The sequence below is a fragment of the Pongo abelii genome, chromosome 13 (assembly GCF_028885655.2).
Source record: "Pongo abelii isolate AG06213 chromosome 13, NHGRI_mPonAbe1-v2.0_pri, whole genome shotgun sequence".
NCBI lineage: Eukaryota > Metazoa > Chordata > Mammalia > Primates > Hominidae > Pongo > Pongo abelii.
This window is the reverse complement of record NC_071998.2, coordinates 66,071,487-66,084,452: the sequence shown is the minus strand read 5'-3', so window position 1 is coordinate 66,084,452 and position 12,966 is coordinate 66,071,487.

Sequence of the window (12,966 nt, the reverse complement as noted above, 5' to 3'; positions counted from 1 at the left end):
TGGGCACCCTGCCAAGACACTGCTGTGGGGCCTGCATGGAGTTTTGCTCCTGCTGACACCCAAAAGCACTTGCCCTGGCTCCTGCACCTGCTCACCTCCATGCTCCCTCCTGCAAGGGGTGGAACACAGGGTCCCAGTCAGTGAAGTGAGTTTGTTCCTGCCAGTGCCAAAGTAGCCGGCTGGTTCTAGCATTCATGCTCTCCAGTTCCTGCCTCATTCACTTGTATGCTCCCTCCCATGAGGAGTTGAAAGCTGCAGGCTGGGTAAACGAGGCACCCCTATGGCAAGTCTTGCAAAAGGGCAAGGGAAATATCCTGCTTCACCATCATGTGAGGACACTGCAAAAAGACTGTCTATGAACCAGAAAGTGGGCCCTCACCAGACAATCTGCTGGTGCCTTAACCTTGAACTTCCCAGTCCCCAGAACTGTGAGAAATAAATGTTTATTGTTCATAAGCTACTCAGTGCATGGTATTTTGTTATGGTGGCCTGAACAAACTAAGATAACTTCTTCATTTAAGAAATGTTTTCCTTATACCAAAATCAAAGAGGTATTCTCCTGTATTTCCTTCTAAATGCTTTAAAGATTCGCCGTTCACATGTGAGGCTTTAATCTATCTGGAAATTATTTTGTGTATGGTATAAGGTAGGGATACAATTTTATTTTTTCCCATATAAGAAACTAATTGTCTCAGCAGTGTTGTTAGATAGTATTTCCGTAATATATCAAGTATTGATAAACGTGCATATATTTCGGGGCTTTCTTTTCTGTTTGTAACACAGGCTGCCCCAATACCACATTACCATAATTAGTAAAGCTTTCTAATAAGTATTGATGTGCATGGGGTAAATCTCTCTCCCTCATTGTCCACTCTGGGATTTTTGTTCTTTGATATGCCTTTTAGAAATAACTTTTCAATTGTCTAAAAATTCAATTTTTTTTTTTTTTTACTGGAATTCTATTGACACTATAGATCAGATTAGGCAGAATTTAAATCTTTATGATATTAGATCTTTCTATCTGTATATCTGATAAATTTAACAAAGTAAGTCTTCTTTTATGTCTTTCCATAAAGTTTTACAATTTCTCCAAACAGATTTGGCACAATTTGTTAGATTCCCAAAGATCTTATATTTTTTCATTGCTATATTAAATGTCATTTTTTAAGAAATAACAAAGTTTTGTTGATATTTAAAAATGCAATTGATGTTTGTATATTGATCTTATATATACTCATTTTGCTCCATTCTCTTTTTTATTCTAGTAAATAGTGTAAATCACCAATCTAAAAATAATGAGCATTTTATTACTTTCATCCTGATCTTTATGCCTTTAATTTTTTTCTTCTTTTCCTCCTAAATTGACAAGGGGCTTTGGTAAATGTTTAATATACACAGTGATAGAGCACCTTATTTTGGTCTTAATTTTAAAGGGAGTGCTTCCAACATTTCTCTATTAATAATGAAGTTCGCTTTAAATATTTTTAGATAATCTTTGTTGAGAGAAAAATATTTTCTTCTATTCTCAGAGATTGCTGAATTATTTTTAAGCTGAATACATGTTGTATTTTATCAAATGATTATTCTGCTTCTATTTAGTTGGTATGTGACTTTTCTTCTTTACTTCATTAATGTGATGAATTACATTTACTTTTTTCTAATGTTAAACCACTCTTGGCATTTCTGGGATGAACTCAGTTACATGTGTGATATAATAGCTTCTTTTTATTCTACTAAATTTAGTTTGATATCTTGTTTAGGCTTTTTCCAACTATGTTTATGAAGCAAGTAAATAAGGTTATGAGCAACCTGCCAGGCTGTGTTTTACAATTAGTATGTATTGCTAGTTGAGTGCAATACTTGTATGGGAACAGATATTTACTAGCCATTCAACAGATACTTTTTATATTGATAGTGAAAGTAATAGAGTTGACAGAGTGTCTTTTCCTACTGGAAAAATACCACTTTAAGATTATGGTTTGGAAGATAAGGGAAGTCTTCTCTGATTACAGAGCCCATCATAGATACAATAATTACAGCAAGTCTACATGTTTCCAAATAATGTCTACACAGCCAATAGAGAATAAAAGCATTTCCAAGCCAGAATAGTATTTCTACGGCTGTAAAATATCACAATGAAAATTATTTTTGGGAATGGAATGTCCTTGTTCACAGAGTAGAATTCTCTGACTTTAAATAGAATATTGTATCCCTCTAAGAATACATTTCACTGATAGTCCCAAATGTTGCAGTGGAAATTAAAAGGGACAAGATAATTGACAGTTCCCTCAATTCAGCATGTCACTTGTTACCACAATAATTATACCCACTGTTCTCCTTATATTCCTTACCTTTCACCTTGACACAAACATCATAATTTGTACATTTTTCTAACTAATTTTAGATATGAAATACAACAGAAATAATCTCATTTTAAGGTCGTTATAACACTTCCTATAATAACAGTATTTTTTCATTATTTTCTTTTATTTAATCATTATTGTAGAACTTAATATTGTTCTATCATCACATTTTGCAATTTGTCATATTTCTTTATGACTTGATTTCACGTACCAAAAAGTGTATCAAAATCAATCATTTGAAATGATAAAGCAACTTCAAAATAGATCATTTAAAATTTTCTGCATTGCAGAAAACTAAATACACATCTAAATGCATGTAATGCAAAAGGGCACATTAGTACGGTTTGAGAACTCAGATTATTTTTACAAGTAATATTTACCCAGAAATTAAGAAATGGCAAGAAAAATAAAAAGAACAAATGGGCCATGAAATTTTCTGTCTTCCAAAAGGAGAGGATTTCTCTCATTATTATTCTCTCAATGAATTATTTTTACCCTTCAGCATATATGAGAATTTTAAAAGCTAACAGGTGAATTGCTTTGCCATGATAAAAATAGAAAGAGAGCTGTGCATAGGAATGTGTCTTAGGCTGTTACTTTGATGAAATGGCCTAAACCTGGAGATATAACTGAACATGGAACATGATGAAAGTCATTTAAATTCCAGTACTGAAACAAAGGCTAAGAAACAAAAAGGAAAGCCTTCAAATGAGATGTAATATGAGGGCTGATTTTGTTTATTTCTGAGGTATATCATATGAAGGGATGTGTCACATTATAGTGTTTGTCATGATCGACTGTCATAGTTAATGTTATTTTCAAGAGTCTTGTGCTATATCCTTCTAAGTACGTGATTCACTGTGTGGCAACTCCAATCTTGAATGCTAATAATCCACATTTCTCTCACTGATACTTTTTATTTGTCATTTATCCAACATATTCATTTCTATCTGACTGTGGGGGAGAACAATGACAGCTATTCCAGAAAGAATAAAGTTGCAGGTAAAAAAGATTTTTTTTTGTTTTAAAATATTGAAGGCAGTTTGAGGCAGTGAGGGTAATTGCCCAAATGAGCGTTCACTTTAAAGAATCAACTCATGTTAAAGTAGCTTCTTATACTTTCTGCCCATCTAGAATAGCTTTGGGGTATTGACAAACCTTCACGGATAGCCCATGACACATAGCAAGAGAATGAATTTTTGAAAGAATTCACACATTTAAATTAATATTGGCCTCTAACTCTGCAGGAAGCCATAGAATTTTAATTTGGACTTTATGGGCTTGTTCTGTGCCCTCTACAATTCCCCTGGATTTTAATGAAATATTAGAGCTGATAAAATAGTAAAAAGCATTGACCTAGAAAGAATATTGAAAAGTCCATTTTTATATTTCTTATTGGTAATTCACCTATGGTCACCTATGTATTTCATTAGTATATTTAACTGGACATATTACAAAGGCCAGGGATAAGACAGCTATACGTACTCCTGATACCATGACACTAGGTAAGCCTCCAATAAGAGATGCTACTCCTAGGCAGATGGGAGCACGAAGAAAAAAAGTTCTAAATTAACTGAGTTAAATTCTGAAGTTACTGAATTATCCCAGAATGTATGAAGGTTATTTTTCCCTGTAATCAGACAGAATAGAGTTTCAAACAGAGATTAAGTTGAGTTATAGACTAATAAAGAACATTATTTTCTTTCCCACACATGAATTACTGGCCAAAAAAATGAATACCCACTACATTTTCTTTGGCTTGTGTATTAGTTATCTGTTGCAGTGAACAAGTTATTCCTAAATTGTGGCAACTTAAAACAATTATAAATATTTATTTCACATAATTTCTGTGGCTCAGGAATACCAGGGTAGTTTAGCTATGTGGCTCTGAATCAAAGACTCTCACGAGATTGCTGTAAATATGACAATTGGGAAAACAGTCATCTGAGGGATTGACTGGGGTGGGAAGATTTGATTCTAAGACAGCTCTCTCAGTCATTGCCAAGTCAATACTGGCTGCTCGCGAGAGGCCTCACTTCCTCACCACATGTACCTTTGCATAAAGCTGCCAGAGTGTCCTTATGTCCTAGTGGCTGACTTCCACTCAAGTGAATAATTCAAGAGAGTGCAAGGCGGAAGCCACATTTCCTTTAGTATCTAGCCTCAGAAGTCACACACCAGCAATTCCACAATCTCCTATTGGTTCCAACTGGTCAATCCTATTTAACAGGGGAAGTGAGCCTCACTGGGGGAAACTTAGAGGCTGCCTGCCACAATTTGCAAACTAGAATGGCATATTGTTTAGAAGGCATTTCAGGAGTAACTACAAACATGCAAATGATATTTCAAAGAATATGCATTCAGATCAGCATACCCAGCCAAACAGTCTGAGAACTCAGTGTTGTATTGTTTTCTTGTTGGCACATTATCTGATAAAAATAACAGGCTTTTCAGTGGTACATAGCTGTTATTTTTCCACTCCAAAATGTAGTGCAAATGTCATTTTGCCAGTCCTCACACAATGCTAAAGCACAGGTTCCTTACTAAAAGTCACAGTATGCTAGAGAATAAGGCTCAGACTGAAATTATTTCACACACATGAAGTATTTTGTCTACGTTTTGTTGTTACTCCAAATAAGAACCAATGAAATAAGAGAATGGAAATAAATGTCTGAGTAAAAGAGAGATGCAATAGTTGCACCTGGTTGGCAGTATTATAAAATATAGCCTTCTTTTCCAAAGTAAAATAAGCAATAAAAGAAAGAGAATTAAAAACAAAGATGAATCTCCAACAGGGCCATCTAGTTTAACCTCTTAATTTTACAAATGAGAAAACTAAGGCCTAGCAAATTTAATTGACTTGTCCAAGGCCACACAGTAAATTAACCATTATATATTCAGAGGAGATTTCACAGGCCTGGGGCTCTTTTCCCCGAAATAATTTTGAATTTCTGAAACATTGAAGAACACGTCAAAAATACAAAGTTAAATCAAAACAGTTATTTATTATCAACTAGATAAATAACCAAAGTGATTGCTTGGTAGACGGCAAAGATTCTCAATAATTTTGGAAACATAAATTTGGTCCAACAACTTTGCATTGTGAAGACACCTCAAATCACTGGAGGAAATCTTTGTTTCTAACTTGAAAATTTCAACTTGAGATATTGTTTTAAATTAAAGAAACATTTTGGCACTCCTAAGAAGACATTGCTACAAAGTAAAATACTTCTGTTTCTTTTTCTTTTAAAAAATGCTCTCATGAAAATAATGAAAGTTCTTTAATGTAGGAAGCGCTAATCATAGAAAATAATTTTACATCGTGCCAAAAATTCTGATCAGATGAAACTGTTATTTTGTAGCGGAATGTCTCTTTAGTTGGCATTTTACAAGTGTGTTTTAGGAATTGTTTTCCAAACGGCAATGTGACTCATTGCCTGCTTTTAACTCTGCACTGTCTGCTTCTCTTTAGTGTGCAAAACTTTCTGATTGTTATAATTTTATTTTCATGCCACATTACCAGGGAAATCATTTATTTCCAAACAAACCATTGCTGTCAAAAGGCAGAGATGCACTGTTTATCTTGGCTTCTAGTGAATGGAAATAACTCATAATAGCCTATGGTATGGTTTAGAAATGTCGCTGCCTCATATGGAAACTGAATGAGCATAACATATGCTAAATGTCATATCTTAGTTTCTAGGAGGTAAAAGAGGTGTTTGGACTAATTGATTAGAAAATGTGAAAATTAATGAGCTCTGTAGATGAAGAAACACAGTAATGATACACATGGACACGAATTTCTTTACATAGTAAAGCATTTACTGAAATGTACCTACCTCAACTGAGTAGCTGCTATTGATTGTGGATGGTGCTGTTGTTAGGGATTTAAGGTTGAGTTTGGGTTTTAGGGCTCAGATTCTATTACTTACCTCTCTATCCGCCAAGTTGTATGCTAACAGTATTAAACACAGAAGGAAATACGGCCAAATATCTTAGAAAACACTAACTAATGAAGACTGCTCTAGCAAAGACTTTGTAGCATGGCTAATGCCAAGAGGATTAAATAAGATCTTAGCCTATACCAATATCCACCCCTTCACCTCGACTGCATTGGAAAGACAATTCAAAATACATTGAGCAGGGTCAGTGTCAAGAAAACAAGAAATTTTAAAAATATCATGTAGTTTTTGCCAATTCTTACTCTTTAGCTCCCTAGGCTACCAAGCCCCCACTAGCCTGGGCTGTTAACACATAGGAAGGTGCCATGTGAGATAAAATGGAGCAACAAAGAGAGGGGTGGCTTTCTTCTATGGGAGGAAAGGCCCTGGTACAGCCTGCCTCTGTCAAGTGGATCAAGATCCGTGCCCAAGTGGCCCTACTGTTTGAGAACAGAAAGCCCCAGGGAAGGCGGGGCATGGTGGCTCACACCTGTAATCCCAGCACTTTGGGAGGCCGAGGCGGGTGGATCACCTGAGGTCAGGAGTTCAAGATCAGCCTGATCAATATGGCAAAACCCCATCTCCACTAAAAATACAAAAATTAGTCGGGTGTGGTGGCATGTGCCTGTAGTCCCAGCTACTCAGTGGAAGGCTGAGATAGGAGAATCGCTTGAATCTGGGAGGTAGAGGTTGCAGTGAGCCAAGATCGTGCCACTGCACTTCAGCCTGGGGATAGAGCGAGACTCTGTCTCAAAAAAATAATAATAATAAAAAAAGAAAGCCGAAAGCCCCAGGGAAGAATGCAGAAAGTAAGTGTGATCAAGGTGCCTGCCATCAGAAGCAGGAGAAAACACCAGTAACTGATGCTCCTCTGCTAGCAATGCAGTGAATCCATCTACTAGTGAACTGTAACCCAATGAAAGCAGGGCTCCAATCAAAAGAAAAGAAAAAAGAAAGAAAAATATATTCAGTCTATTAAGAAAGTTGCAGTTGGGGCCATGGATATTTCTTCTTATATTTCTCTGACTGAGAAAAAGAAAAGAAGCTTGGGAAAAATTTGATTTTCCCTTTGGGCAAGGCTGATAAATTCAAGGGAGAAGGAGCCTCCCTTCTTATCGGATATCAGCGTGCCTCTTAAGGAATTTGGAATCTGAAAGCTCAGGTTCAAACCCCACTGCTAACTAGCTGGATAAACGTAGGTAGTTATTTATCATCTAGGAATCTCCATTCCCTCTAAAAACTATGAGTATCACTTTCCATTAGCTATGAGGGCCAAAAGGATGCTCCCTGTGAGTTTAGTTTGAGAAATTCTTTGGGCCAATCCTGAACGGTTCTGGGAGTCTCTTAGAGGTCTCCTGTCTCCCAAAGGAAGAGGTGACAAACAGGACAGGATCATGCACTAGTCTTGCAACATGAAGCCTATGTGCCTAGGAGAAGCTACTGATTTTAGGGGGGCATATTGAACAATATTTCTAAGTACTCCTGGGTTTTCCCAGGACTAGATTCTACCCTGATTCCTTTAACTGTTCCAATTTCCCTAGGTTGGAACATCTGTGGAACCCCTGTGACTAAGGTGTGACTCTTCCTACAGCTCTAGGGAAAGACCTGTTTTCCCCTTGCAGTTGTTGGCTGGATTTCACCACAAAGACAGTGCTGCTGGCTGGCTAGTCATAACAGTGTGTCTGCCAGGAAATGCTATCATCACCCCTTGAGTGTCAGTCACAAGATCACATGCCCCTGGTTTAATGCCATGTGCACTGTGGCTTAGCTTCTTCTGGGGCCACTGCATACCTGGGTTAGCCCTGTTGGCTGTGGCCCACATGTTTCCAGTTTTCTCTCTGATTTCCCCTGGTTTGCTGTTGAAGTTAGAGCATGCCACCTGTCTAAGGCTGTGGTTCACCAATCTTGAGAGGTCTACAAAAGTGAAGGGCCTGACTGCATTGTAAACAGCGCAATAGCACCAGTCAGGGATGGACAGTGGTGATTCTACCTAGGCAGTGCTCTCTACCTGAGTACAATATAGCTCAGACATATGTATGGCTTGCTTTTAAAGAAGGCAAGCTCTTTCCTCTACCAGGAATCTCCTTGCCCTCAACAGCAGGTCTAGGTCTCCTCTGTTCAGCCCACCCAAGCAAAGATACTTTCTTTGTAATAAGTACCTATTACATGTTTCTTTCATTGATCCCACCATATTCTAAAGATTGCTTTTCTTTTTTTTGTAATAAGTACCTTTTACATATCTCCATTGTTTCACTTATGACACCATAATGTATTAATCACTACTGGATTTAAGTCTATTTTTCAATTTTGTTGCAATTTCACAAGGCCAGGACCCTATATTAGCTATCTTTGTACTCTTAGTACCTATCATTTTGCCTCAGGAATATTGGGCCTTCAATAAATGTGTTATATCAGTGGTCTCCAAATGTTCCGGCACCAGGGATCAGTTTCGTGGAAGACAATTTTTCCATGGATTGGGGAGGGATGGATGGTTTCAGGATGAAACTGTTCCACTTCATTAGATTCTCATAAGGAGCAGGCAACCTAGATCCCTCATACACACAGTTCACAATAGGGTTCGTGCGCCTATGAGAATCTAATGCTGCCATTGATCTGACCGGAGGCAGAGCTCTCGCAGTAATGCTCACTTTCCTGCCACTCACTTCCTGCTGTGTGGCCTTGTTCCTAACAGGCCACAGACCTCTAACAGGGGACCCCTGTGTTCTATGACTGGGCACATAGATGGATGAATAAATGAATTTTACAATTGCACAGGTATGATGGCATATAATGTACAAGATCAGTACCTGTCCGTCGCAGACTATCATAGTAATATGGGAAACCATTATCGAATCCCAATTGATAGGGCAAGATGTTACAGCTATGACACGGATTCCCCTGTTCTATATTTTACATCTCTGAAATGGGGAGGCATCTCTTAATCCCTGCTGGTCAGATAGCAGTCAGGATGTGGGTGCCATGGTGTGTGCATGCATCCAGAGTAGAAAGGTGGGTGTCAGTGGTTTGGATGGAATTTCTGGAAAGGTTGGTTGGGAGCATTTTCTTAAAAAATGCAACATCACCAATACTCATGATGCTGTAGATGACAGTTTTATGTGAAAAAAAATCATGATATCTACTGCCTTGGGTCAAAGTTTTCCAGAGAGTTAGTATCTGAATGTAAAGAAGTTTTAGGAATACTTTAATCAATTTAATTTACTTATGTTTTTCTTTTTAAGAAATGCATAAGAGTGCTATATCATAAAAATTTGTGCCTAGACAAGTCTAAAATAGTTCTTTTAATAAGTAGAAAATAAAAACTTTAAGTGAGAGAAGGATATTATATAAATTTAACTGGCAGTTTTCTTACTTTTTTGGTAATCTTAATGTTTCTTATAGTCAATGACATTATATTCCATGAAATATGGGGTACTTGCTGTAAAATTAGTGATAGTTTTCCTCTTTTGGGAAACAAATGGGATTAGTAAATTGTAACTGTTACCTCTTTTATTGAAGCAAATGTACACTGAGATCTGCATGTACCTTTCTCAGAAAGATGAATTTCACACTGTGGCAATAAACAGAACACATGATGTTTGCAAATTTCCTGGGAGAAGTTTCTCTATCCAAACCTGGTCTCTGTCGTTGTTTAACGATGCTGCTGAAGAAAAGAGGACAGGCCCAGAGGAACCACATTAAAAGCAGTCGAATGTTTTCCTCAGCAGTCAATCATTTCTGCCTCTCTATGCTTCCCAGCCCCCGCCCCAAAAGGGAAGTAACCAAAAAGGGATAAAAGGCCCTGTCATCAGTCTTTCTAACTTTGAGGCAGACATGAGGTTGTTGCCAAATCCTCTTTTTCTTCACATATTGTTAGATAATGAAAAATAAAAGGAAAATAACAGTAACAAAGGAAAGAATCTTATTAGCAGACAGCTAAACAATGAAAAGGAAGTAGAAAACCCTTTGGAGAGTCTCTGGTGTCTCTTCGTGTCCTGAACTTTCTGCTTTGCTGCTAATGTTAAAGAACCAAAATTAGACCTCACCTAAGTGGAAGCCAACGCTGATATTTTGGCAAGGGCCCAAAACACATAAAGGGGTACTAGGACTGCTATCCCTACACTTTCTTCCACTCTCAACCTGCTCCATGACCTTCCAATTCTTCCCCCATCCTCCAGTTGCCCTCCAAAAGAGAGGGAAGCAGTACTGGCAGGGGATAAATGATATCCTTTGCCCATGTTACATGGATGATGCATATGACAGTGAAGAGTCCTGGATGTAATGCAGCCAGTCCCTGCCCAGTCCCTGCCGATCCAAACAGAGGAAAGATGTGACTAGAGGAATAAATTAAAAGCTCCTTCTCATGTGGATGTCCCCAGTGTGCAATTACAGCAAGGTCTGTAATTTCTAGCAGTATCATTTAAGTTCTTGCCTTTTCAAACGCTCGTGGTAGATTGTAAGAATGCTGATTTACCACCTTTCTTGGCCAGTTGTCTCTGGAAACGCTCACCCTACTCCACCTGATGCTTAATAAAAAACTGGTGTCCAAAAGGGTTGGAGGTTCATCTTTAAATTCCACATTTGATCCAAGAAGAAAAAAAAAATAGTATTTGTTGTTTGGGGAGTCCAAAATAAAGAAAGCAGGAAAGAGAAAAGAGAACATTTGATATCCCAGGAGTGCCAAGTCCCAAATCCTCTCCAGCAGCGTCCTCCAATATCTGTAGTCCCTGTCATGTTGGTGGCCTTTGCTCGGGTACCCAGCTAGGCTCTAAAATTGCATAAACATGTAACTATGTTGTTTTAGAGAGAAGCAGCTACACATGCCACTTTAAAGAAATTTAATTACTGTATCTTTTTCTTCAAACATGTGGGGTTCTGTGGAGAGTTGGACACCACCCTGGGTAGGTTCCACATGGCATGGCAGCTGCTGTGAGCAAAGGGGAGGGTGTGTGCAGGCCGTGAGGTAGCGTCTCGTCTAAAGGAAATGAAATACTGCATGCAGAGGGCTTATTAAAAGCTTCATGCTTGAAAAATCCGTAGTAAAGGCAAGTCTTGGGAAGCAGACAGTTTCCCCTTTTGCTGGTCATGTTAACTTTATAGTTGGAAATGTGAATGCAATTTTGACATTTGTATGGGCTTAGCGGGGGGAAAAAAGATAGCGAAGCATGAAGCCGGTTTTTATTGGAAAAACATGGCCCAGAACAAAGCTTCTCAAGGCATGCTTTGCCAGTGATTAAGGTGCAGTCTTCTCTTCCGTGGGTCCTGCATCCCACATTGTTACAGGTATAGTAAATTAAAAAAAAAATACAGCAGCTCAGTACTAGCAGGGGCCGTGGCTCTCCTTCTAAACCAGCCCTACAAAATGACCCTAGAATTTTTTTTTCCAAGATATTTCAGGACATTATAGCCCCAGAAGCAGCAAGACAGCTTACTGTGTCCCTCAAATGTAACTTTTTAACAACTTAACTAGCTTTATTTTTTTATTTTAAAAATAAATGTTATGTTTAAAATTTTGGGATTAGTAATTCATGTATGTGGTACAAAATTCAAAAGGGGCAAATAACTGAAATGAAAGTCTCTCTATACCTCTTGATTGTGATTCGGCTCCCTTAGAAGAAACCCGTGTTACCTTTCTTGCAGATAGTTCCAGAACTCTATGGTATATACCAGCATACCCGATACAACCTTTTCTTGTTCGTTTGTTTCTTTTATGGGATTTTTTTTTTCCATTCAAAGAGGTTTGATAAACAAATGTAATGAAGTTGCTAAAATGGATAATTTTTAAAACAACCTGATGAAATGGATTATTTTACAAGATTCAATCAGATTTTTTAAAGATATTAGCATGTGACTTCCCAACTTAAAACTATTTTTTAAAAAGTATAGATGCATTCATGAAATCCACACCAGATAAATTTCAATGAGAGAATTTCTCCTGCTCCTCTTATTTTTCTTGAGATTATGCTTTCTATCAGCAGAAATTTTTCTCTTATTTTCATAACAATCTTTATATATTCTCACTGATGTTCATAACTTCCTCCTTTATTTAAAAATTTAAGTAATCTTTCAAGGGTTTCTAGATGGAGATGGCAAAAATCATGATTTTGTACATGGGCCAACAGAAATCACTTACCTCTGGTCAACTCTAGCTGATCATTGGCAAGAATGTGAGAAATTGCATTACCATGTAAAAAGATCACTTGGCTAGGATTTAAGTGGACTCTGATCTATTCATTCAAACCTCATTTGTATCTGGATCGCAACAAGTCTTCAAAGCTCTCTGGCCCTTCTTTTCTTTCCATTTTTTTTGTTTTTTTTTTTTTTAAATAAAATGAGAGGAAATCTCAATGAGAGATTTCCTGCTGAAGCATTCTGTTTCTTGCCTTACACTTTCCAGGGTTTTGCCCATGTGATTCTAGTCCCTAAAGTCTCAAATTGATTAATGCAACAAGCTCCTTTTCCTCAAGTTAAAATAAAAAAGGTGAGCATGGTCAGATTGAGATTTGCTAGACAGTTCCTTATTTCTTGACAGAAAATTGAGAAATTCAAAGAAACATTCTCAGATGGTGCCAATTCATTTTTGTTTCATTTCATCATGTAGGCCTTTTCAGCCTTAGTGCCTCCAAAATTTATGTTTCATCCTGAAAATGGGGTGGGCCCTATTC